Source organism: Lichenostomus cassidix, chromosome 8 (assembly GCF_008360975.1).
Source record: "Lichenostomus cassidix isolate B80296 chromosome 8, HeHo_3.0, whole genome shotgun sequence".
NCBI classification, from domain to species: Eukaryota; Metazoa; Chordata; class Aves; order Passeriformes; family Meliphagidae; genus Lichenostomus; species Lichenostomus cassidix.
The window spans coordinates 1,752,350-1,770,258 of record NC_139489.1 but is presented as its reverse complement, the minus strand read 5'-3'; the positions used below and the strand labels follow the sequence as shown (position 1 = coordinate 1,770,258).

The window sequence follows — 17,909 nt, the reverse complement described above, 5'->3', positions numbered from 1 at the left end:
CCCAGGCCCTGTAGTGGTATTAGCAAATGAAAAATCTGCAATATTATTTGCCATGGCAGCTGCAGTGATTGACCTGTTTTTCTTTCAGAAACTTTGTTTATATTAGAAGCTTTATATCTCAAATAAAATTAGTTTTATGTGAATGGGAACTACACTTGTGATGATTTAGTTTAGAAAATAATGTCAACACCCCAAAGGATTTCTGGGCTTTGATTTTTCCAGTGTCCAATGGAAGCCTTGGGTAGGGGCTGGATAATGTCTCATTCTGACTTCTGTTGTAGCACACAGAGAAGTGTCTTGACAGCTTCCAAACCAATAATATCTTACTTATGTTTCAATATATGAATAACAGCCCAGGCTTTCTAGAGATTATCTTGCTGTAATGCAGTTCTGGAACATGCTGCAGCCAGATGAATGGAAACCCTTCAGAGTTTTGAAGAGCAGGAATACATCCCTTTTATAAATGTGTGTTGTAGCAGGGATGTGCAATAACAGTGTTTCACTGAGCCACACTTGTGTTCTTTTAATTAAGAGGTGCAGTTAGCAGAGCACATGATACTCCTTCCTCCTCATGCTGTTTCTTTCCTCTTTCCTAATCTCTGTTCTCCAGTGTGGTTTTTCTTCTTCACGGTCCTTGGGAGTCTTGTTTTTTCAAAGTGATCCCCTGCTGACTATTCCGAGGTCTGTTTAAGCAGTTGGATTTAAAAGAAGTTGTTGCCTTTGATTACTGAAATCGTTGCACTGCTGGCTGTGGGATTTGTGTCTTTGTGGTGGCACAGATGGAGGAGAGGCCAAAGAGTTGCTGGTGCTTCTCTGTCCATCTTTGTGGTGATGTCCCTCCAGCTGGGATGTCCTTGGGATCCCTGGGGGCTGTGACAATGGGTCTTGGCAAGGAGACTGGTAGGGAGCCGTTCTGGGCAAACTGGGGCTGGAAAAGCTGGAAAAGGGCGTGGCTGCAGATGTCTCTGGTGGTTCCCAGCAGGCAAATCCTGTGGCAGGGTCTGGTGTTTTATCAGCCACAGCAAGAAGTGAGAACTCCTCCCGCTGATCTTCTTCCCCAGGCAATGACTGTGGGGAGGGAAAACACCTCAAGCTGTTCCTCCTCCTCAGGGTTGGTTTGATTTCACCTTTCCTATCAGCCCCCTTTGCCCCACTGCCTGCATTTGCCTTTTTTCTTCTGTTGCCAGTGAATGGTGCTAATTTATTCTTGCCTTGAGGAAAACTTTGAAAAGAGCAGCTCCCCTTTTCATTTAATATCTGCCTGTTCCTAGATGGCTGCGGTGGCAGAATCTCAGTGCTCAAACTGGGGACATCTGTGTTTGTTCAAGAAACAACAGGAGATGCAGCGGATGGAAAAGAGATGAAGTTTGCTGAGGCACCAGGAACTGGCAGGATAACTTAAAGAAAGTGTTAAATAACAATCACTGCTCGAGGCCCCAGTCCAGCAGAGCACTTACCCATAGATTGGAACTGTAAACAGTGCAGTTGATTTAAACGGGCCCAGTTTTGTTTTTAACGTTAGATCCCGCCTGAGTGCCTTCCTGGAGCTGCGCCTAAGTGAGTGAGACTCGGGCTTGTTTTTCATTTACGGGAGTGAGACTTGAAAGTGAGACCTGACTGGTGCTTAGTGCTGTCCTGGGGCATCCCAGAGCTCACTGAGGCTTTTTAGAGCTCTTCCCCTGCTGCTGCTTTTCCTGCCACTTGCAAATGTGCTGCTTGCTTGTTTTCCTGCTCCTGAGTCCAATGACTTCTGCAGAACGGGAATCTGAAAGATGCAAATCATTCGCTGCATGCCAGGGGAGTGCTGTCACTGGTCATGTTTTTCAAGGGCCTCAACCCAAGAGGTGGAAGGGCAAGGAGGGAAGGAGCAGTAAAAGTAGGGGTGTGGAGGTGTCTTTCTACTTTACTGGCATTAAATACATGTAAAATTCTTGTTTTGTTGTTAGTACACAAAACTCCAGGTGAGGCTTGAAAATACAAATGTAGGTAATCTCTATCTTTTTGTGAATCTTCAATTCATTCTAGAAGAGTTTCTTGAGGAATTGGGATTTTTCATGCAGCTCTTTCCATATGACTGATCAGTGGGCGGATCTTGCTTAGTGGGGTTGATCCCACATACTCTTCCTTTTGGAACTTCACTGCAGAAGGCTGAGTGCTCCAGGGAAATCTGCCCTGCAGGGAATGATTCTGCTGCAGGTTTGCCATGGGCTTGCAACAATCCAACTGAAGCTGGATAATAATGTTTACCCACCTGTGTAATACAAGTTCAGATCCTTGAATGAAAGGCCCTACTGTGCAAAAATACAAGGTGGCACTATTGGGGGGAGGAGGGCATTCTGTACCTGCAACTTTAGACTATTTACAGAGAATAGAAGGGAGGTTTCATTAATGAATAGGTGAGGAGGAGCTGGTTTGCACTCTTGCAACTCCCTCTCTTGCAGGGAGTTGCTTTGAAAAGAAATAATGTTAGAGAACAACACTACAGTTGTCACTACCTTAGTATTGGCAAAAAATCTGAAGGACAGTTTTCTAATCCCTTAAGTGCAGAAATTCTACTTCTGCCATTCCTGTTGAATATTCTTATTATTGAATATTCTGCCTACCTGTTCCTCCTGGATTGTGTGTCCATTTTGTTCCTCACTCTAAATGGCAACAGCAGGGAGATGAAGGGGAGCTGGCAGAGGAAAATGGTTGCAATAGTTGGGTGATGAAGAGGAGTGAAGATGAGAGTCAAATTTGCTAATGAATAATACTTACAGAATAGAATAGTTATTGTGTGTTGTGAGGCTGGACATGGTTTATGGCACAGTCCAGGCTGTACAAACTCCTGGGAAGGAAGAGAATCCTTTCTCTAGAACTTCCACAGTGTAGACCTTGGTGGTGGTGGTGGTGGTGGCAGTGAGGAAACTCTAGTGACTAAAACAGGGACAGGAGTTTGCCTCTCATATATTCATAAAAGACGGAGAGGAACTTTTTACAAGGACATTTACTGACAGGACAAGGGGGAATGGCTTCAAACTTAAACACAGGAGGTTTGGATTGGATATAAGGAATAAACTCTTGGCTGTGAGGGTTTGAGGCCCTGGCACAGGGTGCCCAGAGAAGCTGTGGCTGCCCATGGATCCCTGGAAGTGTCCAAGGCCAGGCTGGAGAGGGCTTGGAGCAACCCGGGGCAGTGGAAGATGTCCCTGCCATGGCAGGGGTGGGATGAGATGAACTTTAAGGTCGCTTCCAACCCAAACCATTCCAGGATTCCATGATTCTATGTGATGAAGTGTGTGAGGAGAAAGGGTAGCCTGGAGCAGGGATTTAACCAAAAGTCACAAAACAGGTTAAAAATAAACCCAGGCTCTTCCAAACCTCCAGCAGCACTTTATATACACTCCCCAAAACACTTAATGAGAAATAAATGAAATAATAGAGAAAATGATGAAATAAGCAGGACCTCTGTTAATCTTCAGCCATGGGGGATGTGTGTGTGCAGCACTCACTAAAGACCCCTGGAATTGTTCCTGCAGAAGCCTCAGGGCAGGAAATACACCTGACAGAGCTCTAATTTGGAGACCTGTGTAAAACACCTTTTCATAAGGCTTTGTTTCATATTCGCTTGGCTGAATCTTCTGACAAATTTTCCTCGAGCTTTACGTGCACAAACTGTATCGTTGTTTTGGAAAATGCAAGCCTGACCACTGTAAATGGGTTTATATTTCCAACAGGGCAGTTATTTAATTTCCTGTTGGAAGTCTGCAAATGTTGGCACTGTTCACTCTCTGGCAGGGAGCCAGAGGAGAGCACGGTATCATTAACAGGCTACAGCCCAGTAGAGATTTCTTTTGGTTTCATCCAAACTTTTAAGACTGGGTTATAACAAAATATAATTTTTGATTGAACTTCATAAAGGCAGGCAGGGACATCAGGGAAAAGGGGGTGACAGAGTGTTCTCTGGGATGAGAACAGCTTTTGTCCTTCCTTACCTACTCTTTGGCTGGACTAATCCTTGTTTTGCTGCAGATTTAATCTTGCTGTGTAGTTTTCCATTAAAGCACCTCAAAATGAAGGCTGAGATCTGAACCTGGAACTGCCTTTTTGGGAATAAACACATTCCCTCTGCAGTTCTCTTCCTTGGGATCTGTGAGCACAGCCCCTGGGGAAGGATGGGTGCCAAGAGTTGGGACTCTCACAGTGACAGTGACAAAAATGGAAGTCCTGAAGTCATCCAGGTGCATTCCCAAAGGATCCCTTGGCATCCAGAGGCCTGAGCTGTCTGGAAAATGCCATCCTTAGGGACAATCATTTGGAAAGCAAAGTCTTGTAAACAAAAAAGGTATTTTTGTTCAGAGTTTGTTTTAAACACACTGACTTAACTCAGCAGAAATGAATCAGCCCGGTTTGCTGTGAAGACACATCATTTATTTTGGGTGCCTGGCACAGGCTCTCTGTGCTTGATGATGCTTCAGGGGAGGCCCTTTCCCCATGTGGACCTTCTGGTGCTCCATCTCTGCTTCCCAGCTTTGCTGCTGGAATTCTCCATTTCACTGTGGTTTGCAGCAGGGACAAACTCTTCAATCTACAGCTTGAATCCGAGGAAGCCAACTTCATTTTCTTCTGCAAGTTTTTCACTTTGAAAGGAGCTATTTGTTGAAAACAAACCATCAAATGATGTGGGAGGCTCTTCATCACCTGGGAGCCTTTAAATTTGGGCTGCTTTGGGGAACAATGTGCTCACAGCCACAGAGGGATGTGTGCAGGAACCACTGGATGCAGGGAATTGTGGCATGTGTCGTGCAGGGGATCAGATTTAGGATTATTGTGGTCTCTCCTAAATCTCCCCCAAAGCAGCACTTGAGTGGAATCTGTTTGGATTTCCCCTGCCCTGGGCTGGAGCAGCTGGTTTTTCTCAGGGATCCAGGGATGGAAGAGGAGCTGCTCGTGGAGAAGCGTGCACAAGTTCTATATTAGAGTTAATATTTGCACTCACTTTGCCTGGCTTAGGGGGAGCTGGAGTAGGAAAAACTGGATGATGGAAAGCAGAAGAAGGATAAAAAGCAGGTTTTGACCACCTGTCATGCTTTGGTGTTGTTTCTTGACTGATATTCTTGGCTGCTGATAATATGTAGCTTAGGCCATTGATATGTGTTGAATCAGAATGGGAAGTACCCAAATAAATTTTGTGTGTCAGAATATTAGGTTAGTTTTTTTTTTTCCCCTTTGTCCTGAGAAATATGCAGTGCAGCTAAAGGAAAAGGCACATAAACCCAAAGCATATAAAACATGTAAAAAATGATGTGCCTGGACTGATGCACTGCCTAGATGTACTTCCACATTTCTGTGATAACTTATTTAATAAGATCTGTAGGTTTTCTTTTCTTTTGATTCATTTTTCAAACAGATGAATGCACTTATCTGTATTTACATCATCTCCAGGCAACCCAGAGAGTGTTCTTTCCATATGCTCATGGAGCTTACAGCAGTAATAAGTGTATGGGGACAGGAGACCCTCTGGTCCTTTACAGTTTCTTCTGGGTGTTAAATTTCATGCAGAAAATATGGTTCTTATTGCAGCTTGGCAAGCATCAGAAAAAAGCAAATCTTCTCAATGTTCCATCGAAAAGAAATACTGTGAGCTCCGGTTTTATTTCTCTGCTCTCTCTTGGTGACAGTATCCAGAAGTTACCCATTTTTTTAATGGTAGTTTTGATCAAGGAAGTCCAGAACTGCTTACAAACAATTTTTAATTTTTCACTGTGGCTTGCTGTGGGTTTATGTAGCACCTTTTTGATGCATGTGGAGAACTACAGGTTTAAAAATCTTGTTTGAGATCCCAAAAGAGAACCCTGAGCAGGTCTGGGAATAAAAGCTGGGCATCTGCTCCTCCACATGCCTCTTTTACCAACATTTCAAGATCAAAGCATTTTTATTATTTTCAAGTAGTGTAGGATCTTTCTTATATGCACCATATTCAGCCATTCATCTCATTCCTGAGCCCAAACTTCTCACCAACTGCCTCCTATCCATGCCCTTCTCAATCCTGCAAAAGCTTCCTGCCATTCCCAGCTGCCCAGGCTGCTGGATCTGGGGATATTGACAGAAAAAAAATCATTATCAATTTGCTTTTGGAGTTGGTAATTATTTCAAAACTTGTCACCTTCATAAAATAAATGCATTTGCTGGCATTTCTTGAAATTGCCCAGCATGGGGTTGAAATGCTCTTTTCTCAATTATAAAATGACAAAGTGCTCATAAATTTGCTATTGTGACTTTGGGAAATGTTTTAATTAACGATTTTGAATGATGGAGTTCAAATTCCATAGCAAATAGGGATGATATAAAAATACTGTGATTTATTAGACGGAACTTCATAAGATCTTATGGGAAGCAAATCTGAAGGGACAAAATATTTAAGGCAATCTATAGTTACTTATGAAGAATGTTATTATATTTCTGCTATAGGAATGCTGGGTGTGAATAAAAGAGACAGAGAGTTCCTGGATAGAAAAGGGAGGTATTTTAAATCTGTGAATGAAATTGCCAGAGATCAGCACAAAAGTTTAGGATAAACATAACAAGCAAGTCAGAAAAGCTGAGGCACAGAACGGGATTGAAGCTCCAAGTGATAATGAGGGGAGCAGAGCAAGAGAAAGCCAGGAGAAAATGCTGACTTATGACTCAGTGCACAGGAAATGTTCTGGAGAGTGAAACCAAAGGCTGAAATCCTTAATGCTCTTTTCTTGCACTGCTTTTGACCCTGCCCTGAAAAACCCAGCAGACACCAGGAATGCAAAGACATCAGCACTGCAATCTCAGTCTAGAGTGAGAAAAAACACATAGGGAATACTAGGATTAATTAGATGTTTCAGGATTTCTCCTGTCAGTTCTTCAACCTCTGAGGAAGTTGCTCAGTCCAGGTCAGTCAGAGGAGTGAGACATTCTGCGTGCTGATGGGGGGAAAGCTAAAAATTTGGGGAGGAAGGAAAAAATGAGTGTGAGGATTTCGACATCAATCTGCTTAACAGATAAAGTATTTGCAAGCAGCTGGGAGATAACAAGGAGACAAATAGCAAGCTAAAATGGTTTTGTCAGGGTCAAATTCTGCCACAGCAATCTCATTTCCCTTAGAGCAGCTTATCAAGTCCTGGGGGGGACATGGTGACGTGTCTGGAGTTGGTGTAAAGTGGCGATGGCAGGGACAGCACGGGGCGGAGAGAAACTTTGTAAAGGCAGGCTGGAGTCATTTCCATGGGAAACAGGAAACTGGACAGGGAAACTCTAAAAAACTGGAGAGTCTTTGGCCTGGCTTGGTTCTTCTGGGAGCAAACTGGGAATGGGAGCAGCAGTTGTGCTGGGTGGGAGAGACAGGAGGCAAATTCCGGAATGATCTTGCTAATCTGGAGAAATAGAAGCAATACGGTGAGATGGAATGAGTGCAATACATGAAACTCCTGCAGAAGTCACCTGTGTAAATGCCAGAGCAGGAGCTGGCTGGGCTGCAGCTCTTCCGAAAGGGTTTGGGAGCTGCCGAGGGACGGGAAGGGGAAGGGAGCTGAGCCAAGAGCTGCAGCCTGAGGAGAAGGCAAACGTTGTGCTTGGCTGTGCCGACAGCAGCACAACCAGCAGGGCACAAGAAGGCTCTGTCCCTCTGCTCAGCATGGCAGAGACCTCAGCAGCAGGAAAACTGAACTTTTGGGAAGTGGCTCTGGGGAAAGGCATGGACCAGCTGGAGAAAGTCCAGGGAGAACAGCAAGAATCTTAGAAAGAAGAAGACATCGCTGATAAGGGTGGGTGAGCTGTGGTTGCATCACCCAAAAGGAGGGAAAATGGAAAAAGAGGGATATTTTGTGAGTTGTTAGTACATCAGCTGTTACAGGGCATTCCCAGTTACTCCCAGTGGCAGTGATTGCTAAAGCAAAAGATACTTGGCTTCATTTAAAGCAGAATAATTTAGATAGGAGAGCGAAAACTTGCCAGGGTGAGGAGAATAAAGCCCTTCACAGTCTTGGGAGGCTGTGAGGGCTGTGATTTAACAAGAAATTAGATTTACATCTGTTAGGACACAGTTTGGGATGGGGCTTGGCAAGAGGACTCTGCCCAATCCATCTGCTTTACCCTGGTTATCTTGGTGACTCTAAAGGGATCCCAGAAAAACTACAGTTTCCATTTAATCTTTATGAATATCTCCCTCACCTGTTTATTCAGACCTTTACAAATGTACACCTTAATTAAAGCAATAATAGTATCACACTGAAATTGTTTCTCACTTGGAGTATAAAATGCTTTTTGATATGAACACTCACAGCCAGCAAACATGACTCAGACCTAAACTCTACCACATGATCCTGAAATCTCCCTCTGTCCTTGCTCCTGGGAATTCCCATTAAAAAGGGTGTTTCTGCAGTGCACATCCCCACTGCTGTGGGTGGTATTCATTCACCTGTGGTGTTTCTTGCAAAGCCTATTTGTTTTTGCTCCTAGCAAAGTACATTGCTAGTTCTGTCCAAGGAGATGACAAATATATCTAGTTTATTAATCACATGAGTCACTCGAGAACAGCAGAACATCAAACATTCTGAAAGGATTGAGTCTGTCAGAATCTCTCTAATGTTTTTGCTGTATCTCTGTAATGGTCTTTGATTCACTTCTGCCTTCCCAAGTAGTTCAAGTCTGCCAAGAAGCCTCATCACTCGACACCAGCCCACAAAACTGAATAGACTTGGGTTCACTGTCGTTTTGAGTTAATGCATCAGTGATGAGTCCAGGCCAAGAGCAGAAAAAAAAAAATCTGTTTTCCAAGGTTGTGTGAGCCATTAAGAGGGGTAGCTCTGCTGGGACTAGTTTACATATAAGTTAAATACCAGATAGGAGGGGTTGTCTGTACTGAAAAATAAGTAGTCTGTTGTTCTACAGAAAACAGAGGTCTGTTTCTCTCTGGACATGTGTCTCACTCACAATTTAGGCCCCAAAGGATGTGTCTGTTGAAAAGAGAAGGCAGAGATTGCCAAGAAAAAAAGGCATGCCCTGCTCAAATAACAAGTATTACTTTCCCCTTTCTCCTTCCTCCTTCCCCCCAAAATACATGTAGACACATACTGCCCACCCCTTTTTTAATACTCAATTTTTTATTCCATTGGGCTGACCTGTAATCTCAGGGGTCTGAGGCTGTGTTTAGCTTTTCTCCCTCCCATTGCAAACCCCAGCAGGTTTTTTTTTCCCCCCAGTAATCTCCATCTGACATCACCCTGTTTATGAAGTCTGCTGCTGTTCTGGAAAGATCAAACTCAGCCTTTTAATATTTATTAATCAGACTTTAGGTAAGGAGGTTTGTGTAATGGTGTCAGTCAGTTGTGCCAGAATCCTGCTGTTTTCCAGGATGCAGAATGCCTGAATTTTATAAATTGTGGAATCCTTGTAATGCTGCTCCAGGGGACTTGGGGTCACCCAGTCCAACCTCTGCCTTGGAATCCAACTTCTGCGTGCTTTCTCTTCTATATGGTTCTGTCACAAAGGGAGGAAAAGGGATTTAGGCAGCAATAAATAGATCCTTGTTCATAAAAACATCCCCCAAACCTGATTTCTGATGTTGGGCTGAAAGGACTGTGAAAATGAAGGTACAAGAGCAGCGAGGTCAGGGGTTGTCCCTGCCCTTTTCCCATACAGCTGGGGAAAGGCAAAGCTGGAAAAGTTTTCAATAAATTAGGGTGAAACCTTGGAGGAGCAAGCTCAAAATCGATTCCTTGCTTTTATTTCGGGAAAATAGAAACCTGTTGCAGTTAAGAGGATGATGTTCTGTGCACATCTTTGTGTCAGCAGCAGGGACAGGGGTGTTATTTAGAGGAAGGCATGACTGGAAATAGGAGAGAGCCAATGCAGACAAGGAAACCTCAGCTAAATTCCAGAATTTCCTAAGAGTAAAATCTCTGGGAGTTAATAATCATGCAAGGGAGGTTATTGAAGCTGCAGTATGGAGATGTTTAAATTGGACTGGGCAGAGCTAGGGGGGATTATATTCCTGGCAGCAAGTCCTGCTTGGATGCACAGGTTGGTGCAGCACCTTGGGAAGTCAAAGGGAGGCTTTGAGCTCACCCTGGATCAGCCCTCTGGATGTCTCTCCTGTTTCTGGGGTCCCTGAAGGTTTAAATGGCAGTGCAGATTCCCAGGTTTCCTCAGCTGGAGGAGGGGATGAGTGAGAGGACCAAACTGGTGTCACTACACAGTGATCTGAGCCTGCTGCCTTAGTATTTTTTAATATATGGATAATAGACATTCCCCTTTTAAGATGGGAATGTGTCTTTTTTCCCCCCTGGATTTTCATAAACAGATTCTTAACCTCCATCAATTTCATTACTACTGAAATTACAAGATTTTTCTGGGCTTTTTCTGTTTCTCTGCTCAGCGCAAAGTCCCTGTAAGGAGAGCCTTGGTGGTCTGGGAAGAACCCCAAATATAGATTTGGTCGATAATGTGCAATGTAAATAAAATTAGTAGCATGTGCTTGCCTGTTTGTTTGTTTGTTTTACTAAGGGAAAAAGGTCTGCAGGAACATAATGCACACCAAATCCAGGGCACGGGGAGGAACTGTGGGACATCCTTAGCTTTGTTACCTCCAGTTGTGTAACTGCTCTTAGGCTTCACATTCCAGAGCAATAAAGAGCTGTATTTTTAGTCTCCCAGATTTAAATAACACAGTGTGATCCCCTGATATTGCTCAGTCTCTGTGGGAAAGAACTGTGGCATATTGTGTTTTTCCTCCCTCATTTCCCTGCCATCTGTAGTTAATAGAATAAGCCTTGGTGGGATGCCTGGGCCTGGATGCAGCCACCACACTGGAGGGGAGTTTCAGGCCCTTTGGCTTTTCCAGTGCCCATATCTCAGCAAATCAGTTCCTTAAACAATGGAGCGAGTTCCTCACGGATCTGTGAATTCCTCCTGCTGGCACGTGGCAGCCACTTGGCCTCTTGGCAGAAAAATCTGCTCTTAGGTAGTTCAAGCTTTCCTCTTAATAACCAGCTTTTGTTGCAGCTTATAAAACTTCCTGGTGTTACAGCCCTCTTTTATTTTTCTCCCATCAAGAAAAAAATTGTTTAAATCTATAAAACCGTATTTGTGTTCCTAGAATTGTTTGGGAAAATAGTGGGAAAAGCGCAGCTGATTTTTTTTTTAAATTTTTTTTCTCTTTTTTGGTTTTGCTGGGTTTTGTTGGTTTCTTTGTCATCCTCTGAGCTTTGGCACTGCTGACACTTTCCTACTTCTTTCTGTGGTAAGTGGAAAGACACTTTTTCAGTCCTTGCACAGCACGGGGCAGCTGCACAGAAAGGGAGACAGCCTGGACCCTTCTTCTTTCTGCCTTGCCCAAAATCCACAGGGCACATTTGTGGCCACCCTTTTGGATCCTCTCCTGGACATGAATTCTTTCCCACAGCCAGCTGAGCATTTCTAAATGTGGTTTTTTTTTTCCATTGGAAAGACACATTTGGGTATTAGACATGTGCTTGGAGTGTCGTCTTCGCTGAGGATGAAGGAGAGGGAGAAAGCAGATTAATTTCAAATTTTCCTGAGGTTCTGGGGGTGAATTCCCCTGGCTGGCACTTGGGCAGCCAAAAGCTCTGCATCTCTGAGCACTGGGATGCCATGATTTTCCCCAAATGAGCCAAGTGAGGGATTGGTCAGAGTTTCAGCCCAGAAAGGAGGTGTTGTTCAAGGGCAGATCTCTCTCTGTGCAGAAATTTGATTGCTGACCCCACAAGGAGGATGAAGATGGCTTAGTAACCATCCATTTAATTAAATATTGCTGCTGAACTGAACTTCAAAGCACTGTGGACTGATTTCCATATTGATTTTTGGCTAAAACACTATTTTTCCCGTTCTCTGATCCTCACACAATTCTTACCACTGTAAGTACCCCAAAACCTTACAATCCTTGACAAGATTTTCCTCATTACATTCCTCCTTAGGCAGGCAAAAAGTGCTATTCCCATTGCACAGCTGGGAAATGGATACCCAGACAGGTAAAACAACTTTGTGATTTTTTAATTTATCAATTTATATCTTATTTTTTTTATTTATAACTTTGTTGTAGCTGACACCTGTTAACTCAGCAATGAGCAGAGGTTTGCCAGCCTGGGCAGTGGTGGGTACAGGTGAGGAGCAGGAGGAAAAAATGTTTTTGCCTCCTGGTAAAACTGCCTCCTCCTGCTCTCCCCTTACTCCAAACTCTGCAGGGGAGAAGGAGCTCAACTCTTCCCTTCCAGGGTGAATTCAAACTCCAGTTAGGCAATCCCCATTCACTTGTTTAGTTGTTGCCTTTTTTTATTTTTTTTCATTCACAAATTGATTTTTAATTGAAAAGCCTTGAATTCACAGCAACATATTTATTGCAGTACTTTTAGCAAGTACCTCCTCCTGACACTGTTAAAATGCCACGTACTTGATTCAGCTTTTAAGTCCAACATGGCAAAAAATGTTATGTTAGAACTGAGCTGGTGTTTATAAAATACTTTTCCACTGGGTCTGCCTGCAGCAGTTTTTTCACGTATTTTGGGTTAAAAGTCCCTGTTTTGAACACTTTATGTTTTACACGCCTTGGTCTGCAATGAATTATTTCCAAGGAGTTTTCAGCTGCTCCTCCCCTGCCAGCCCAGAGTGGAAATCCAGGTTGTGTTTTTCTGCCACAACTTCCCACACTTTGTCCCTGTCACTGCACGTGCTGATAATGGCCAGATTGCAGGGCCTGAGAAGCTGCAGATCAGCCCAGATTTTGGAATAATTGGCCTGTCTGTATCCCAGAGTTTGGAATTTAGTTTTGGAAAGCCGCATTGCTGGCTGGCAGTGCTGCTGGGGGACTTTGTGAGCAGCATGAAGAGGGTTAATTCTGAGCTGCTGGAAGAGTCTCCAGGCTGGTGCTGAGGGAATTGACCTGCCCTGGCTGCAACAGCAGGGAATTAATAGAAGTTTTCTGCTCTATTCAGAGCAGGGGAGTGAAGCAGCTGAACTTCCCACCAAACTCTGTTTTCTATTGTACTTTTGATGCCAGATTTCTGTAGTGCTCGGCTCCAAAAGACAAATATCCTTCCAATTCCAACTACACTGCATTTAGGCTTGAAAAATTCAAATAATCTGTAACAATACTGGTTTTATTTAAACAAGGCTGGGCAAAAGGAGCTTTGCTGCTTGCAACTAAAAACATTTAATATGTTTCAGAATAAAGTGTGTAAATAAATAAGGGCACACTTACACTTGTGTGCTGAGAGAATGCTGCTGAGTTAATCTTAATCTGAGTTTTCTTTGGTAGAGAAGATTCCAAGTTTTGACTGGGGTAAATGTAATTTTTATTTCTCTTTAAAGCACCACGGGTATTGTGGTGCTCTGGGCAAACAGCAAAGGCACAGGACCTGATTTCTACTGTCAGCTTCTTGCTTATTCATTTACTTCAACTATTTTACATGAACCTCCCAATAAAAACCAAAATATTTGGCTTTCATATTAATGAAGCCCCAAGCTAATTTTCCTTTGTGATGTTTCCCCTGGTTTTTTCTCATTAAACACTTTGCTTCTGAACAGTTTTTAAATGCAAAAGTACCCAAAGAAATCTTCTATAAATTTTACAGACACATAGAGATGAGGATGAATTGTCCGAATATTGGTAAAACACTTGCAAGATTTCATCTATTGCAAGAAATTTGTATATCTGTGCCTGGATACAGAGCAGTGTGGGGAGCATGGAGGCTCAGGAGCAGGACAAGGAGACAATCCCTGTAAAAACCTGGATTGCATCTGGATCTGGGAGTAACTCTTGCCCCAACCCAGCCAAGTGATTGACACAATGAACGGGGAGATCTGAGCTCAAACACTTGGCAGAAACAAAACTGCCTTGTGCTGACTTTCTGTGATCCCTCAGTTGGAGCCTTTTGGAAAACCATAAGGATGGAGACCCTGTGCTGAAAGACTGTCTGGTAAGATATTGTTGAAAAGAGGCAGGGGGAAAACAGTTCCTGAAGAATTTAGAGCCCTGTTGATCTCCTCACCCCATTGAAAAAAGCAGCTGAAGCAGAAAGTCCCCAAAGGGTTAAGTGGAGGCAGGTGTTCTGTGGACATGATAAACTATATCCCTTTCAGCTCCCTGAAATATCCCATTGCTGCTGGGCATGGAGAGAGCAGGGACTCCATGCACCTCCTTATACCTAAATACTTTCCAAGGGCTGATTAAGTTTCCCTATTACCTGTTGTAAATATACTCATTAAAAAAAGAAAGAAAAAAATGAAAGCTTTCTTCTGAGGGCCAAGTGCTTACTGATTAGATGGCAGGGGATATTTTATTAGCATGAGGAAAATTTCATTTGCTTGATAGCAGTGAGCTCACCTGCAGGACAAGGCTGTGTCCCTTCCAGAGGAGACTATCAGAACACTAATTTGTGGTGTGTTTGAATGCACTCCAACAGGAGGGTTTATTTTAGGCTACAGAAAGTTTATCTTGAAGTGGGTATGATAAAGAATATCCTTTTTTTCCTTCCTCTCTAGACAAGCTCTGAGTCCTGAGCTTTTCTCCTGGAGCAACCTCACCCATCTGGGCTGCATTCATTCTTTCTGTCTTTATTTTACATCCAACCTGGTTTTCTTTGTCTCCTTGTTCTCCTTCCTCTCTCCCAGGCCTGGAAAACTGCAGGAGTCAAATTCAGGCTTCTCCCCTGTCCTCCTCTGCCCATGTGTCTCTGAGTTTTATGACAAGTTTGCCACATGGCATGTGAGGAAATCTTGGTGAGGTTAATGGGACGTCAGGAGGAATATTAAAAATCCTGATTTATATTGGGACATCTGGCAAATCTTATTTCCACAACCTCTTTTGGTCTGTAGGTGAATCCTGGAAAGGCTTAAAATTTCTTAGGATCTGCTCTGTTCTCTGCTCACAGCAGGTATTTGGTGCTGTATATCCAGATTTTGGACAGAGCTTGTTTGGACTTTATCTGGCATGAAACATTATTTTTATTGTTTCCCTCTCCAGCATTTTTAGGGCTGGTGCATTTAGTTTTCCTTTCTTATAGCGGGCCTGGTAAAAAGAAATAGAACATTTTAAACTTAAAAAGAAGGGGGGAATGAATTTCCTTTTTTTTTTTTTTCTTTGGTACTCTTTTTTGTGTAATTCATATAAATTTGAAATATTACTGCACATGTTAACATGAAGGAAAGATCGCAGGAATTTTTCATTTACCAGAATGAAGCAGAATTTATCAAAAGCTCCTGACATCTCGAGGCAAGCACGATGCCTCCTTTGTGTTTCAGCCTCCTGCTGGCTGCCGGCCACGGGGCTGTGAGCGATCGTTTTCACCCGAGGCCTCTTGTACTCGGAGCAAATCAATCTCGTGTGATACAGAATTCCGAGTGTCGGAGCCTTGTCCATCCTCAAAACTTCAAACCCCTTCGCTTCCTTTCAGGGCCTTGGCTTGGAGGCAAAGGCTGAGCTCTCCTCTTTTCCAAGAAAAATGAACAAGATGCTTTCTCCTCTCCCCGGCTGGCTGTTGAGCTGGAAGATTCTGCCTTCTCCCTGGAGTAGGGAAGATGTGGGTGGCCCTGGGCAGAGATGAGGCTCAGGAACAATGGGACCATTGTTGGGGCTGCTCGGGGAGGGAGCAGAGCGTGGCTTTAACATGGTGGTTCTGCTGCTGGTGGGCTTTTTGTCTTGTAATTAGAGCAGTTGGAGCTGCAGTTTTGCCCCTGGCTGCTGCTAATCAGTGATGGCCGTGCGATGATGTTTAGGTCACTGTCCCCTCACGTGCCGGGGAGAGAGAAGTGCAGGAACAGCAAAAGTGTTTTCCTGGGAATGGATTGGAGGTGGCAGCTTTTGAATGCTCTCTGGGTTATGATTAAAAAGGAGCAACAACAACTAAAATCAATCAGCCTCCGTGAGTCTCACACTGTGTGATTAAGGTTTCTGCAGGGATCTGTTGTCATGATGTCCCAGTGACCAGGTCACCCATTTCCCTCAGGGTCTGGAGCATTCCACTGGCCTTTGCAGAGTGGATTGGCTCAGGCCCCTGTGGAAATTTTCTCCTTTTTTAAAATCTTAACATGTTTCATTTGGGCCATGATTTAATGCAGACTTGTGATTTCTAGCTGTGATTCCTCTGTGCTGTGATGTTCTCTGCTCAGGGACACAGGCTGGGATTCTTGGGGTGTCCCGTGCAGGGACAGGAGCTGGACTCTGATCCTGGTGAGTCCCTTCCAACTCATCCTATTCTCTGCTAAGACACCTCACTGAAAACCTCCATGGTGGAAACCTTTGGGTTTTTGTGAGAAATTCTGCAGTTTGTTCTGTTTCCCCACAGCTGCTTTTTGGAAAAGCTGCAATTCCTTCAGGTTGGTGTTAAAATGAACAAATAAGCCTGTTTTCTTTTTGCTGGCTGCCATGGCATTGTACCTTATAAATCTGTTTGAAACATGTGGACTCTGGACTGATATCCACACATTGCACAGCTGTAAGCCCACGAGAGGGGAGACCTGGATGCCACTGAAAGCTCACAGTATCCAGGTATCCAGCAGCTCTGAGATTCCACACTTCCTCTCCCAAGTTCTTGCTCAGTGCTGGGTTTGGGGGTGTTGGGGTGAACTGCTTTTAGATTAAATTAAATATTTTTAAATAATTGAATTTGATCAAGAAAAACAGACATGTAATTTGACTCAGGTAGGTAGAAAAAAGGTGAGGATTTTCCTCTCTTCTCCATGTTTGTCCTGCTTTATTGGATCTGCTGTTGGAGACAAAATCTCTAGGATAACTGTGGCTTTTCTCTGCTTGGAGTGGGAAATCATTGGCTGCAGACTCATTTCTCTGCCTGGTCACTGAAGTGATCCCCTGGGTTGTGCAGCAGAGTTTGTCACAACACCTGCCCACCACAGCTTTTTCCTCTGCTGTTTATTTTCCATTAGAAAGCAGTGGATATTCTGGATAACCCAGCAAGAACACAAACATCAGCGCTGATTGGTTTTTTTTTTTTTTAATTTTTTTTCTTTTTCTTTTCTGTGTTTGTATCAGGGAAGTTGGGCAAAATGTCATGGCCCTGGGATATGTTCTTTTCTTCTGCCACTGCCTGACTGCAGTGCTGCTGTCAGAGCAATAAATCCAAGAATTTGCCTGGTGACATTGCAGTTTTTAAACAGGAGCTGAAGCCCAAAGGCCTCTGAATGATGGCTGAGCCTTGGACTCTTCTCTCTGAAGAGAGAGAGGGGATTTGGCCAAACAACACAATCTGGGCAACAAAAGAAATTCTTGTGAGCAGCAGCTCCAGCGATGGAGGCTCCTGGCTGCAGAGGCAGTGCCCACACTGCAGGCACGATTTCCCAACTCACAGCCCAGTTCAGCACTTCCAGTGTCAGCCATAGATCATCATTAGTCTCACTCCAGCAGCCTATGGATTTGCCTTTCCTTTATTTGCTGCCCGAAAGCTGCGAGCAGCTCCAGCAATTCCTGAGGATAAATCTGATTTCATTCCAGTGAGTGCCCAGGCCAAAGCCCTGTTTGTCTTTGCTTGCCTTGTGCTCCCTGCCCAGCCGTGTGGGCACCGGGATGAGGCACATTCCAAGCATGATTTCCCAGTGATAAGATCCATGCAGCTCCCAGGACAGTTGTTATTTGTTAGCTTGATTCATAACTTGATTCGTTCCCAAGCAGCTCACAGAGTTGATCTGCTCTGTCAGGAGCACAGGGCTGTGGAAAGAACTCGTAAGCACATGGAATTCAAATGGCTTTCCATGAAAAATCAGGCCATGTGCCTGTCCAGTGATTCTCCCAGTACTTTTTCCAAAGGACTTGAACTGGGAAACTCTAAGGGATAGAAATGCTGCAATTCTCTGCATGTCTATAGGAAGATGTAAGTAAATTAAATTATATTAAACGTCACACACTGTGGCTTTTGCTGGTGCTGTGTCAA

At 43.9% G+C, this 17,909-nt stretch overlaps 1 protein-coding gene across 1 annotated transcript in view; it reads left to right on the top strand.

Moving 5' to 3' along the window:
• ROR1 (ROR family WNT receptor 1) overlaps positions 1 to 17,909 on the top strand; it is a 142,360-nt gene that overhangs the window by 12,989 nt on the left and 111,462 nt on the right. The gene's annotated exons all lie outside the window — the stretch shown is intronic.